General features: G+C 35.1%; 1 protein-coding gene across 11 annotated transcripts in view; it reads right to left on the bottom strand.

The window, feature by feature from the left end:
- fhip1b (FHF complex subunit HOOK interacting protein 1B) overlaps nucleotides 1-16,463 on the bottom strand; it is a 287,627-nt gene that overhangs the window by 124,722 nt on the left and 146,442 nt on the right. The window lies entirely within an intron of this gene.

Below are 16,463 nucleotides of genomic sequence, written 5' to 3'. Positions count from 1 at the left end.
TAAATAAACCTGCTATAATGTCAGCATTCTGACTTTAAGAGTCTGCTGGAAGGGCATCTATGGCACAAAGCATTCTTCACTGCACTGCTTTTGTTCCATGTACTGTACTTTAGTCCTGCCACAAGTCCCAATGTTTATACACTATGCTTTTTTTTTTTTTTACTTCTTGATCATAGCCTGAAAATCTTTTTATATACAGTACACTGCACCCCATCTAACATCATTTTTGTTTTAGAAAAAAAACTATATTCCATGTGGGTGGAAATGTTGGCTGAAATAAACTACTTTATAGGTAGGTCAACTGAAGTTTATTTTCTCTCTATGCTGAAACATGTCCCAGTTACACAGCATACTAATGCACTGCTCCGGTTAGCTGTGCATACTTAAAACAGTAGTATCATTGTGATAATCAAATATTAAAGCTTTCTAAAGTTTGAAATGAAGATCATGTTGCTGCATTAAAAACAAAGACAATTGTGACACACAAGCAGGTGGTGATAACTGTTCAAAAAGAAAGAATTCAACAACTTATACATACAGTACTAACATAAAGCACAGTAAAGGGGGAATCCTCAGAAAATATTTACAAGGCGCACAATTTCCCATCAGGACATTATATTTTTTCCATTTGTAGTAAGCGAGTGCCATCTACCATTCACAATACAGTCCTTGTAAGGTTTGAAGTAACAGTTTAATTGAATATGTATCTTTAAAACACGTTTTAATTAAGCATTACTTACAATTAGAAAAATGTACAGATACTTGTTTTTGTCAACAAGAGAAAATCTCAAAAATAGTTTATATTGACAGGGAGTTAGCAAATTTTGCTTCTGACCAATAATTGATAATTCATTTAACATAAAATTGATAGATTGTCAATTTCACATTATACTCCATTCAAATGCTACTTTGATTACTCAAGACAAGGTTTTATTTTAAAATATTTTGGAACAGTGCATTTAATTATTTTTTAGCAATGACTACATTAGATTGTATAACATTTGAACACTCCTTAATTAACAAATCAAGAGTAAATGGCAGAGTTCACACGCTATTATTACATTTATCCACCCATCAATTTTTTTTTTAAACCTTCTTTGATTCACTGAAGTGTCTTAATTTTACCTTTCCGGAATTCACATTCAATCACTTGCTCTCTTTCCTTTATATGACAAGTCTTAGAATTAGTGCTAATAAACTCCCACAGTGTACTGCAAGCAGCACCCTCTAGTACACTGCCTACTAACACTTAACAATACCCATTTTCTTTTTTTTTGGTAACATTCTTCTTTCCTTTTCCTATTTCTATTCACTTTCTTTCTTTGTCTCTGGAAACTTGGTGATTATCAAATTAAGCAGCAACTGAACCAAAGTATTTGAACTTTTTTTATGTTTAATTATTAATCTTACCCTAGGTCTGTTCTACTGGAATTGCATTATTACAAAGATCTGTAATTATTTATATCTCAGATGAACTTTTGGCTCAGTGCTATCGGGGAGGATTCAACATGTTTAGAGCATGCCATGTCTTATGGTGTATTAGAAGTCTTATTAGGGCAAACAATAAGCAGGTTGGAGGGAAGGGAAAGAGAAAATATTTTTTTGTCTTTTTACCAACTCAGTTGTTACGTAATATGTGTGTAATCTTACTGTTGCAAGGACTAAGGATGATATATGTGAAAATGGTGATAAAGTTAAAATGCAAAAGATTTCACTTTTCTCATCTAATTTTGTATTTTTGTCTTAGAAGGCAGAAAACAGTATAATTCTAATCAAACAATAGCTTTTGCAAGCTTGAATAATAAAGGTATAAATCACAATTTTAAGATGAACTGTAAGAGGAAAATAGTGCTGTGATACCTTACCAATTTAAGGACACAATATTTTTGCAGAAGACTTATTTACAAAGCTAAGATCAATTTGGTTTGGTTAAATTTTTCATTCTGACAATTATACCTGAGGTATGGAAATATTTGCAAAATAAATACATTTGTAGGCACTAATACAGTGCCTCGCTATAAAGGGTGATATATTTTTGTGTTGGGTAAATCTGTATAAATGTAAATTCATTCTGTCTTAAATAATGCACCAAACATAGATGACAGAGGATACATAAACAAGGTTATTTCATTAGTTTCCAATATAACTACTCATAACTTTACACAGAAATGTGTATTAAATCCAGCTTTAGACAGGTCTTGAGCAATTGCAACTATAATAGTGTAAACCTTCTGTGATAACTTCAGAGTTTATTAAAGATCATAGTTTCTGTTACCCATGAAGATTTCTATATCTCAACTTGAGAGAATACTCATAACTTTTTTGCAAGTCCATCACAGCTACTCAAGAACTGATTTTTTTGTATTCAATAGCTTATTACATTGTGTTAAATTTTGCATAAAACTAGGCTATTGTTATGTCTGATTATGTTCCTTTTATTTTGGAGGTTAAATCACTATGCTCCAAAATCTAATGGAGAACTGATGACCTAATACAGTAATGCTCTATGATGATTAAAAATGTTTTTCCAGAGGATTCTCTGGGAATACTTTAGGAAACACTTCAGCAAGTTATAAGAGGACATATTATTTAATACGCATCATATAAAAATATAGTTACGACAAGATGGGCATCCAAGCTGATAACTACAATTTCTACAACTGATCAGGAATACGCAAGACCACCAAATGAGGCATGCTATTTTAAAGGGCTGTTTCTACAATCAGATTTAACTTGGCAAATACAAAAGAAACACAGCACTGTGTTTATTCATTTTTTTTTTTTTTTTTTAACGATATTTTGATACTTGCAACATACTCCAAAAAAAATTATTTCCCACTTTGTAACATATCTTTTCTGATCACTACACTTAATAAACATTTAGGTACTGAAGACCACAATACACAACTCCACTGTGTGATGATTCATTCCAGATGCTTCAGAGCCCAGAGAAGTCAATGGTGCTTTAGGACACTGTTAACATACAGCTTTTGCACAATGCATTTGTAACTGCCATTTGTGGGTGCAACTCTATACTATGTTACTTAATAAAGGTTTGCCAAACTACTCCTGAGCCCATGTGGTTATATCACTTATTGATGAAAGATGGTTCTTGATGCAGTGCCATCTGACGGATTGGAGTTCAAGGAGCAGTCAGCTTAGACTTGCACTCCTTCCCCTTTTATGCACCAAATTTTCAGATTCCTCGAATCTTTTAATTATACACTATTGACGGTGAAATACCCAAATACCTACTCATCTTTCTTGGAGAAACATATGTTTTTAAAGTTTTCAATGATTTTCTCACGCATTTGTTGGAAAATTGGCAATCCTCTGCCTATTTTTGCCTCTAAAGGATTAGGTTTTTATTGGATGCAGCTTTTATACCAAGGCATGATTAAAATCACCTGCTGAACATCATTTGTTTCTACTCACATCATAACTTTCCTTTTCCAGCTTATTATTGGCCCTAAACTGCCACATATCAACTCTTTTTGGAATGTGTTAGAGGCCCTTAATGGCAAAAATGGATATATATATTTATGAAATAATGAAGCTGACCAAACAAAACATTAAATACCTTGTCTTTATAGTGTTTGTGCTGAAGTATAAGTCAGAATGATTTTTTAAATCAGTTTTCTATGTTTATTTGCATTTTTTAGACTGTCTGAACTTGGGGTTGTATTTGAATACTTCAAACTATTACAATCAAGTTTATTTTTTCCGGGATACCCTTTTTTTATAGGTTAGGCCAGTGCTGCTAAGTCGATTAATTTTATTTACAGTTTTATCCTACATGAAGAATTGCTTTAGTTGAGAATGGCAATAAAATAAAATAAAAAGCCTTCAATTAGAAACATGTCTGCCACAAATGCACAGAAAAATGTAAGTTACGCAAAGCACGTTACAGTTCTTGGTGACCCAGTAATTTTACCTGCATTATCCTGAAAGGGCTTTCTTAAGCAGGAGAAATCAGAAAGAGATATTTTTTTAAAAAAGGGGACCTACTTGTTGATAAATCCTACCCTGTGCAATCCACGTTCTGCCTTTCTGGACCCTGTCAATCCCTGTATTGACACTTTTTGTAAGCTAGTGTTAAGGATATTGAACAGATTGAGCAGCACCCTAAAATGCTTTGATAAAATCACATAACACACTCTTTAATCACAACTAACCAAGCAGATAAAGTTGGTGTCATTGTAGCTATGGACTTGTGTAAGTATTTATTGGAAGTTAGAGGCAATTAAAAGACACATCATGTTATGAAATTTTCAAGTTTGACCCTACTTCACAGATTGCTATCTTATCAAAGAGAGTAATAGATGAGGCAACACATGTAGATCTCATTGACAAAAAGACGTCTAACTTTCTTGACAAAGTACTGTATATCAGTGAATACCTATATTTTATCTGCTACCCAAGATCCACAAAGATCTTCAAAATCCATTTGGCAGGTCTACTGTATCTATGATGGTCTCCCTTTTTATTAATTTATTATACGCATTTATTAATTTTTACATCTCGGATTTATACCATTAGCTAGGATTCAACCTATTTTTTATGCCACCTACAGAAAATACCATATGATTCTAATTATATAGGAGTCACTTTAGATATTACTTTACTGCACAATAATATTCCACAAGATTATGCGGGAATTATTGTACACATGATGCTTCTGAGACGGTCTGCGTTTCAGATCAATTTCATCTTGCTTAACAAGGAGCAGACAGATCTAGCTTTAAACTGAAATTTTTATGCCTTTGAAAACTGCTTTTTCAGACAACAAAAAGTTGTATCTATAGGGGCTCACTTTAGCTCTAGAACTGCTAACGTGTATGTTTCAGTAACTGAAGAAAAATTTGTGTTTTTATGTCTCAACCATTTTCTTGCTCAGGTGATCAGATGGGTCAGATATATTGATGATTTATTTGTCACTTGAAAGGGTAGTATTGATTCTTTTATTTCATTTTATCTATTTCTTAATGTTTATGATCCAAATTTATCATTCAGAGTAAATTATTGTTTTAATTTTAATTATTTTCTGGATGTTTTATTCTATGTTAAGGATCACTTTTTAAAATTCTAGACATACTGTAATACCACAGATTACAATATCTTACTACATGCATCTAGTTATCATTCTCAATTGTTAATTAATCATTTACCAGTTTCACAATTTTTCCATCTATGTGTTCTAGTCATCAGGTATTTATTTCTGGAGTACACACTTGCAGAAAAGGTTTTAAGAGATTTATCTTAAGACACTGTCATGTACTTAGTTTAAATACCCGTTTTAATAATCCGTCACTGTTCTTATTCACTTGTAACCGTAATATCCGTGACACTGTAGTCAGTACTCTATGTACAACACTAAATTACCCACAAAAATAATTAGTTTCTTAAGAATGGTCACTTTCCTTGTTTGCATTGTACCTGCTACATTAATATATTTAAAACAATGTTACTCCCAAATACACCATTATTTTGTACTATAAATCAGATTGCAACTCATTGGGTGTGATCTATTTATTACTATGCCCTTGTCCACTACTTTATGTAGTTAAGATGTTCTACAAAGTTAAGGCACAAATTGTGGAGCATAAAATAAGAAACGGGATGTAATATCAAACGTGGTTTCTAGGCACTGGAAATTGTCAAACCTCATCAAGAGAGTTCTGGGTTCTAGGTTTTGGAAATTGTCCAGGGGAGGGGATTTTAACAATCAATTACTACGCCATGAAGCCTTATGGATATTTAAACTTGATTCATGCAATGGTTTGGGAATGACAAGTGAAATTAAATGCACTGCTTTGTACAAATCCATACACTTCTGTAATCAGCTCTTTTTTGGTCCTAACCATCATTTCTGTTTATTAGGTTTGATGTTGTTCATTTTCCAGGTTACATTTTGGTAATTCATATTACTGTTGACAAATAGCAGGGCAGCGGTACCAAATTTGATTGCCTTTCTGCCTGCTCCAATCAGACTGTGTTTTTACTTTGTATTATGTGTTATTTTACTTAGCTTTTTTTCACCTGCTACTTTTAGCGTCATCAGCTAAGAATGCCAGACACTAAGAAACATTGGAAGGATGGTCACTCATCAGCTTTCTGACTCCATATTCACAGACTCAGCTTGGCTGAGTGAGATCCTTCATAAAAGACTACAACTACAGCAGACAAACCCGAAAAAAACATTGAGGGAAACACGCTGGAGTGAGGAACAGGCTGAGGGAACCTAGGCACACCAATAATTGCTACTCAGTGACAACATCATTGTGTTTATGGAAGAAGTGGTATGCTTTATTAGTAAACTAGGGGAAGACATTGGTCCCAATGTCATCATCAGGACTTACCCAAATCAAAAACCACAAGTGGATAAGACCATTTGTGATGCACTAAACACATGCACAGATGTGTACAACTCAGAGATGGCGTGTGGGAATATGGACTATTACAAAGCTGCCTTGAAAAACCTGAGGAGAACTTTGAAAAATGCTAAGCAGTGATATGGGGGAAAAAATTCAAGGACAATTTGAGCAGTAAGATTCCAAGCACATATGGCAAGGTCTACAAACAATAAAAGACTATAACGCAACACTGCTCCCACCACAGGAAGTGGAAACACCTATCTGGCAGATGTGTTTAATAATTTTATGTGTGGTTTGATGTGAATGCTGGTAATGACAGCAGTACAACATATCTGCAACTGAAAGTGAACACCAGGAAGGCAGCAGGCCCAGACGGTTTCAGGTCCAAATGGCATTCTAGGACATGCTTTAAAAAAGGTAATACTTAATCTCTTCATAATCCAATCTATCAGACCGATATGCTTTAAATGGTCCACCACTGTCTCTGTACAAAATCACATCCAACCTGCCTGAATGACTGCTATCCCATTGCACTAATGTCTAAAGTAATAAAGTGTTTTGGAGGCTAGCCAAGAAATAGATATGCTCTTCAATGCCTAAAGAGCTAGATCGATTATAGTTTGCTTATCGCTCCAGGATATCCAAAGGTGATGCCAGTACCTTGATTCTACATACAGTATACTATAGTGATGCCAATTAAGTATTTAACACATTAAACCCCTCTAAGCTCACCACCAAGGTCACAGAGCTGGATTTGAACACTTCACTGCGCAGGTGGGGTTTTAAATTCTTGACAGGTGCTAGCGGGTGGCCACACTTCATCATCCCTCACTCTTAACTCCACTCACTGACTCCACAGGACTGTGTTACGAGTCCTCTGCTATATTCCTTATATAGGAATGACTGTATGGCTGTACATGACACTAATATCATTGTCAAGTTTGCTGATGACACATATGTAGTAGGACTATCTCTAACAACAATGAGCTGGCTTTCCTGGATGAAGTGTAGTCTATCACACTTGTGTCACGATAATAATCTTCTCCTGAATGTCAGCAAGATAAAGAAGTCGATTGTGGATTTTGGGAGAAAACAGCAAAGACACTACCACCCTCTTAGTATTAACAATACTGTGGTTGATAGGGAGGGCAGTTTCAGATACCTCAGTTTCCACGTCACAGAAGACCTGACCTGATCCACCATATTGACACTTTGGTGAAGAAGGAACTGCCACCTCAGTCGCCACAGGGATTTTAGTCTATCCTCCTTGATACTAAAGAACATCTACATAACCACCATCGAAAAGTATCCTGATGGGAAGTATTACTGCCAAGGTTTGAAAACAGCACACAGCAAGAATGCAAGGCTCAGCTGAATGCATCAGTGGGTGTGCACTTTCCAACTCCAGGACATCTATATCAAGTGATGTCAGACCAGAGCAAAACAAATAATTAGTGATGCAAGCTACCATAACAATGGCCTCTTCTTTGTACCACGTTCATGGAAACACTATTGGTGCCTAATGACCAGATCAGAGAGACTGAGGAGGAGCTTCATATTAAAGACTATACACATCCTAAATGAGGGTAGTGCCTAGAACTACATGATGAGCTATTACTAATTCTCTTATAATAAGTTATTATTTATGCTGTCATTGCACATATTGATATTTTTATTGCGTTCTTTTAATGCACAGTCTTGGATTTTAGCAGCTAAGCATATCACTACATACTGAACTGTGTATATAATTGTATGTGACAAATACATTTTTTTTTTCTTTTTTTCTTTTCTCTCTCCTACACATTTTTCCAATCTATCTTAATACTCACATCAGCACAAACAACTTTCTTCTTTTCTGCAAATGTGTGTATATATTATATATGTATGTATGGAGGCAAAGGTCTGTGATATGGTTAGCATATTTGAACCAGAAAATCCACAAAGGGAGCAAATGAATAACATTTATTAGATTCTTACCAGGAATCATCATCAGAGGAAAATGATTAGACTTACAGGAACCCAAGGCAATATATAGCAAATAAGAAGGGGAAGATATATGGATGTTTGGGTATGGTTGGTCGATGAGGAAGGGTTTGGAGGGTGTTGGTCATAAAGTCTTATTTATTATTTGCATGTTCATTATGGTCTAAAAACCTTTTCCCAAAATAACTTTTTGCACACATGGATAAAGGCACAATTGCAGTTAGTGTTCACTGCAATGAAAGGAAATCAGGTACAGTTGTTCCATTTTAGTTTTATAAATGTATAGAGATGTAGGTGTCATTTTACCAAGGAGGATGAAGATGGGATGCTTAATTGCTCATTAAAAAACACTACTTTCTAAAAGACCTGAATTTCAACGGAGGTGCTAGATACAGGCTGTTAACACAGAGAAAGCTTTGGGCATGTATAATTTGGAGATGACCTTTGCAGCATTTTCAAAGACATGTCAGAGTCCTGCAGAGTAAGGTACTTTTGAAAATTTAAACTCCTTGACTTGTCCAAGTAACTAGATAATCTTATTTCCAGCAGATGTTGATAGGAGTAACTCATTACTACAATATGTTAATTTGGGCACTGACTGGTTATTTTTTAACTTTATATAACTTTCATTTCCATTGTATGCCTTTTAATGGATTTTTGACCATATAAGCAGCTCCACCTGAGTGGACAGAAGTTCCATCCATCCATCCATCCATCCAGTCTGCCATTTAAACAGAATAGAAATTCGGTTCATAGACAAACAATTTATCATGTTAGAGACAAAAAGGAGTGATTTCTGTTGCTGAAGTGAGGCACTGCAGTGTAAACATTAAATAAATTTTTTTCAGAGGATTAATAGCTATAAAATTTGTTTTACAATTATTGCTCAAGAGACATTATTAAAGGCCATATTGTGAAATATGCTTCTGATGAGGCAGTGGAAAGTGCACAGCTAGAAGGATGTTTATTTACTCTTCAGATGATTGCACATTTACCAAATAATCTTTAAATTCCCATTCAAAATTGCTCCAATTTGGACAAACTGGATCACCCCTGAAATTCAGAATCTTCCATCAGTAACTAGACTGATCCATAATATATCTTTAAAAATGCCATGCTAAAATATTTATTTAAATAAATAAAGGTATCACATACATAATATATAAAAGTACAAATATGTACATTAAAATCCCTCGGCTCAACACAGTATAGCCATAAAATGATTCAGTATAAAGAAAAGGTAATCCTCACATCCCAAAGCAATGTCCTTCAATATCCCAATCATTCCACATTCCCAAAGTATAAACTCCTTTGTTGCTATGGGCCCAGAGATGGCTCCTTGGTACTTGGTGTATATACAAGACAGTTTTCCTGATATGCGAAACAGAAGAACAGAGGTATCAGAGATGGAGACATTCATTTGGTCATGACTCTGAACCCCATCTATCTGCTCACAAACTACCTTTATGGAACAAATGTATACAGATAATAAATATGCAACAGGTGTCTACCTTGTTTCTAGTCATTCTCTGAAAGATTGGCTGCTTATTAAAGCTGGTCAAATTTCACTACAAATGACCTGAAGACTCATTTATAATGCTTGCGTATGTACAAAAATAGTGCAAATGTAGGGATTTATAAAAGAAAACTTGACGAGAATGTGTATATTTACGGCAACTCTGACCCATGCATATGCAACATTTTGGAGAAACTTGGAAATGACGACACACTTGATCAAACAGGGAAATGTAGCCAAATAAGATAAACGACAATGCATAATGATAAATTACATGCATAATAATTCAATACATCAAGCCGACAAACATACTGAAGCTCAGATGTGATGAATATGATGCGGACTACATTTTACTTCCCTTTCAAGAGGGCAAATCATGCTTATCTGCACCAAAGAACTTTTTTGTTTATATTTGCCGATTTAGACTATCCATTGCTACTTCTCAGGTTACTGGCCAACAGGTCAGGAATATTTCAGCCAAGCCTCACTCTGCATTGCTCACTGTGCTGGAAGCCTTTAACCGACTGACAAAGAGCTATATCCAGTTTTCATATGGTCTGGGTGCATACAGTATATATGTAACATAACATGTTGTTTCCAACATAAAAAGGCAATTTGCATCAGTGTCTGTTTTAATAGGAGCACTTTAATGCACTCTTACTGGACCTTTTTTATTTAACTTTTTATTTCAGGCATGGTGTGGCTGGAGCTCATAGCATTTACAGCAGCAATAACATGTTGCCATTCAACATATTTGCATTTGATGCTGACACCCGCGCTTAGGCCACTAAATAAAGGTTCTTTGCGTGCCTCTAATTTAGAGACCAGAACTTCTATCTCGCACTACTGGATTTGTCATGTTGCTGCACTACCAGCCAGTCAAGGTCTGCCGTATTGAGATTGCATATGTATGATGTTGATTAGCATGGTTCATATATGGTTATTTTAGGGTAACTGGGTGAGGTTTGAGGCACATTCACAAATGCACATTTACAAGATGATTGTGATTTATAAAGGATAAGGTGCGTAGAAATGTGTGTATCCCAGGTTTTATAAATCTGATTTCGTTTGGTGTACGCATTTTCCTGTTTTTTGCCATACAAGTATTTTCATGGTTGACATCACATAAAGTTTTAAAAATGAGGTGCTTGGCCATAGAGATTCCAAAAGTGACTTTTTCAGGTTCTGATTTTCTAAGTATTATAGTAATGCAGATGTAATGTTCCTCTAGGAAAAGTGTAATAGGATTTGAGGAAGTGCCCATGAATTTCTGTTGCCAAAAGGCAATCTGTAAAAATGGAAGATCTGGGCAGGGTTTAGGAGAAAGAAAATCAAAAGTATTGGCTTTCAGATTTGAGAAAGAAAAGCCAAGAACTAAAAATCTGAGGAGGCGTCTCATGCATGGAGAGGAAAGGCAGAGGAATATGCTGTCCTGATGAAGTTACAGTGGTAGAAAAGGGGCCTGTTGACATTAAAAAAGTAGCTGCTTTCACCTTTTCATCTTGTACTTTAATTAAAATAGACCTTCCATTGAATCAGTATGAACAGCAAACTAGAGTCTGTTTAGCACTACAGCTCAGAATGTGAATTTTAAGAGGAGCAGATAGTCTTAAAAATTAAAGAGATGCCCATACTTAAAAAGACATATCTGCCCTTACTACTTAGGAAACAAAAGGGTTGCTGGCTTTAGACCCAAACAAGGTTGTTTTAATTTTAAACTTAAGCCTGTTAGCCTTGTATCTTCCTCAAAAACAATTGTGGGCTGTCATTAAGTCTATTAATAGATTTTAGTATTCTTGCTAATGTCTCAAATATATATGGTTATATATTTTGCAGAAAAAAATATATAAAATGTTTTATTAGTTTAAAAAAGTATTTCAAATGATTTAACTCATTTTACTTGATGGTCATGGAACAATAAGCCTTCAACATTTGATTTTGTCATAAAAAAAATTGTAAAAATTGTAGTCTATGGTTTATTTTTTTGGAGAAAGGATAACAATTTAACTTGGGACATGAAATCTACAAATGGATGGTTATGCAGGCTTCTAAGGCTTTAGAATTTCCATGAAACTGGTGATTGTCTATAGACACGAAAAAGGTGATTGGTGTTCGCTCTAAAAATCCCAATCATAGCATCACTACTTGTTTCCCTTAACCAGGCACTTCCTGCCATTACACTATATACTGCCAACTTGTGCTAACTGCCACTGTGTACTTTTTTTGAGAAAATGAAAAGTAGCTGAACATAGTATGTGTGAAATGCAGTGCTCCAAGTAGAAGGGCACATAACTGAACATGTAAAATGCCCAGTAAGTATTCACTCTTAGAAGTTTTCACATTTGATTATTATACAGCATTGAATCACAATAAGTTTAAATTGTTTTTTATGGCATTGATCAACAGAAAAAGAAACTTCAAAGTCCAAGTGATAACCAACCTCTGCAAACGGGTATAAACTAATTACAAATACAAAATACACAATAATTAATTGTATTCACTCTCTTAAAGCCAGCATTTAGTATATGCACTTTTAGCATAATTTACAGGGTTGTGTCTTTGTAGATAGGTCTCTATCAGGTTTGTACATCTAGGCACTGCAATTTTTCATCTTTCCTCTTTTAAAAACTGGTCCAGTTCAATCAGACTACATTTGGATCGTGAGTGAAAAGCTCTTTTTTAAGCCTAGACACAAATTCTCAATTAGACTGAGACCTGGACTCCGACTTCACAACTCCAGGACATTAACATTGCTGTTTCTAAGCTGTTCCTATATAGTTTTGGGTTTAAGCTTGGGGTGTTTTGTTTTGCTGAAAAACAAAGCTTTTTTCCAAGGTTTAGGTTTATTGTAAACTTCTTCAGGTTTTCTTCCAGGATTTCCATGTACTTTGCTGCATACATTTTACTTTCTACCCTCACAACCCTTCAAGGGTCCACAGCAAGATGCTGCCATCACTACATTTCATGGCAGGGATGGAGTGGTTTTGATAGTGTGAGGTATTTGACTTACATTAAATATGGTGTTTAGTCTGATAGATAAAAAGTTTAATTTTGGTCTTATAGAACTATAGAGACTTCTCTTAGCTGACTTCAGAGTCTCTTGTTTGTCTTCTGGCAATGAATGCTGCCTTTCCTGGAATTAGCTTAATATTTTAGCCAAATTAAGCATGTTTTGCATATTTTGAACACACACCTGGATAACAGAAATTTGATATGGTATTACAATTTTTCCTGGCCACCACACAAACATAATGGGGAAAGTAACATATAAAAATATTAGGCCTGGGAAAGTTAATTCATTTCATTTTTGCAATTAATGTGGCCTGTTTAACATGATAAAAAATATTGTTGAATCCAGGGCCAGCAACAAGGCAAATGCTTTGGTCAGGCGGCATTTTCATGTATTTTTTTTTAACATTACAAAACAATAATACAAATAAGTGTATACCTAAAAAATTACATAGACATCCAGTATCATATTTATATATCAGTATTATATTTACATACTACCATTAAAAATTTTATGAAATAAACTTTTCATTTAAAGGTTTAACATTTCATATTACGCAGTTCACAACAATACACCAGATGTCAATACGTAGCACTGGTGTTCTTTTCTTGATTTATATATACTGACATAGATGCAGGGGAGTGGGAGGAAAGGAGTTTGGGAGGGAGATTTAGGACACTCCTGGTGCAGTACCACAGAAAAATTAAGCTCTCTCCTTTTTTATATTTCATGTTTCTGTAAGAAGATCGAAATAAAGTCATATCACACAAGTGCTAAATAAGTTATCTCTGAGTGGCTCTAAAACCAAAATCTCTGCATTTAACTCACTAGCATTCTGACTGCCCTAATATAATGACAAAAATCAATGAAATAGAAATGTAAAGATTATCACTACCCATGTTCAAGTTTTTAATATCTTCACTAATTTATGCAAAGAATGCAACATAACCATTCAAGTAATGCATAGTGTCCATTTTTATGCAAGATAGCAGCTACAGAATCTTTTTAGTGTGCCAGGAGCAAAGGTGTAGGTAGAGCAGTGTTTTCTAACTGTTTTTTGTGGTGGCACACTTTTTGTAACCCAAAAAAATACCAAGGCACACCATGATTCTAACAACCATAAAAGCTTTAAATCTATACATGTGCTAAACTGTCTGCAAAATGGTGATCAAAGAGCTGCTTTTATGTTGGCTTCTTCAGATAGTCCTGTCCTCCTTGTACAGGTCTCGATACCTGGGGCACTACACTGTTACTTCCACAGTGCACCTGTTGAAAAACACTTGTGTAGAGTATAATTATCAAGTCGTTTATGGTGAATAATTGAGGATAGTACGAGGGCAATCCCAAAAGTAAGGTCTCCAAAGCGGTGGGGACGTAGAAAAACTGTTCGTACGGCTGTTGGCCACACTGTTGTGATTGGTGCTTCTTCCACTCCACTCCATGCGCGGCTTTGCTGGGATGCTCAATCTTGGCTTGGCAGCCCTTGAAAATGGAGCTCCCGTTAAACGCTACCGCCAAGTGCGAAGTTCGCGCAATTATTCAATTTTTGAACGCAAAAGGCGTTAAACCGGTTGAAATTCATCACCAATTGACGAAAGTGTATGGACAGTTGTGCATGGATGTCAAAAACGTTCGCAAGTGGTGTAGAGAGTTTACAGCCGGTCGTACTGAAATTCACGACGAACAAAGGAGTGGGAGACCGTCAATTTCCAACGAGACAGTCGCGAAGGTTGAGGAAAACATGCGTAAACATCGACGGATCACTCTGGATGCTCTCTGCATTTTGGTTCCTGAGGTTTGCCAAAGCACCATCCACAGGATTTTAATGAAAAAGTTGCAATATCGGAAGGTGTACGCAAGATGGGTACCACGTATGCTGACAGAAGACCCACCCACCAACCCTATAGTCCAGACTTGGCACCCAGTGACTACCACCTGTTCCCTAAGTTGAAAGAACATTTGTCCGGATGGTGATTCTGCTCCGACGAAGAGGTGAAAGATGAGGTTCAATGCTTCCTGAAGGACATGGCAGCGAGCTTTCTAAAACTACCACAGCGTCTACAAAAATGCATCGACCGAAATGGCGATTATGTAGAAAAATAAATAATTCTTTAACCTTTAAAATGATGTAAATATTATAGAAAATAAACGGTTGTTTGTATTTATAAAAATATAGGAGACCTTACTTTTGGGATTACCCTCGTATTTATGGAGTTTCAACACAAGTTTTAATGTATGCCCATAGAGATGCTTACTCTTACAATTAAATCAGTATTCAGCAGTGCATTCAAAGTCAATAGGTCATTACGATCGTTTAATTTTTACTTTGACATGTCTGTGTCTCATATCCTATGCCAATTTGATAATTAATAAATTGGCCTCATTTTCTTATTGCCTTCTTTTCAACTTGCCTTTTAGGAAGGCATTCAAATTCAGGTTATACTTGCTGAAGTAGTATTTTGTTAAAAGTTCAGGTCTAAGGTCATGTCATTTTAAAAAATTCCTTTGTGTTGATTCTACATTCAATTTATAATTCGGTGTGTATTTACTTCATGATTTATGTATTAATTTTATAATTAAGTTTTAATGTTAGATGTGATTAATCACAATTAATTACATACATTTATTCAATGAATCAGTTTTGGTCAAGTACATGCCAAAATATGCAAATCAGTATCATTTATGAATGGATATTTTTCTGTTCTATTGGAAATGTATCTTAAATTATACATTATTACATGGGTCAATTTCAAAGACAATAACTGTTTTTGTGAAGTTTGCACAATCTCTCCATTTCTACATTATTTTCACCTGTTACTTTCCGACCACTTATTAAAGTGGCAGAGGATGAGCGAGAGTGGATGTTTTTTAATGTGTTCTTCAATGTTTATGGGAGCTAAAGGTGGAGTGCAGTACTCTAAGACATGTTGAAAATGCTCAGTAAAGTTTGCTTTGCAAATTTGCTTGTGCACAGAACATTCTGGAAACCAAACGGCATACTAGTTATCACTCCGACTTCAATGAATCAACATTTTTACTTCAAATAATATGCCCATTCATTGTCTGTTTGCAATTTGGACATTCTGCCATGTCCTCAGAAGATTTTCTTCTGTATCCATAATGACATTGTATGTATGCATATATGTACTAAATAACATTTTTATTGGCTTATACAGTGAGATTGTGAATGATTCTTAAAAAATGTACTAATTTTAATTAGTTCAGCCTTATTGTGATTTTCATAAAAGTAGAGCTATGTAAGTGAATATGGGTGTTGGTGTGTAGGGTAAGTACGCCTGCATCTAAGAGAATATACACACTCACAATCCTCTCTTCTTTGGTGATTTTTGAGCTTTGTAACATACTAGCAAAATACCCGCGCTTCGCAGTGGAGAAGTAGTGTGTTAAAGAGGTTATGAAAAAAAAAGGAAACATTTTAAAAATAACGTAACATGATTGTCAATGTAATTGTGTTGTCATTGTTATAAGTGTTGCTGTCTTTTATATATATATATAGCAAAATACCCGCGCTTCGCAGCGGAGAAGTAGTGTGTTAACCTCTTTAACACACTACTTCTCC

Source organism: Erpetoichthys calabaricus, chromosome 4 (genome assembly GCF_900747795.2).
Source record: "Erpetoichthys calabaricus chromosome 4, fErpCal1.3, whole genome shotgun sequence".
Classification (NCBI taxonomy): domain Eukaryota; kingdom Metazoa; phylum Chordata; class Cladistia; order Polypteriformes; family Polypteridae; genus Erpetoichthys; species Erpetoichthys calabaricus.
This window is presented reverse-complemented; position numbering and strand designations above follow the sequence as displayed.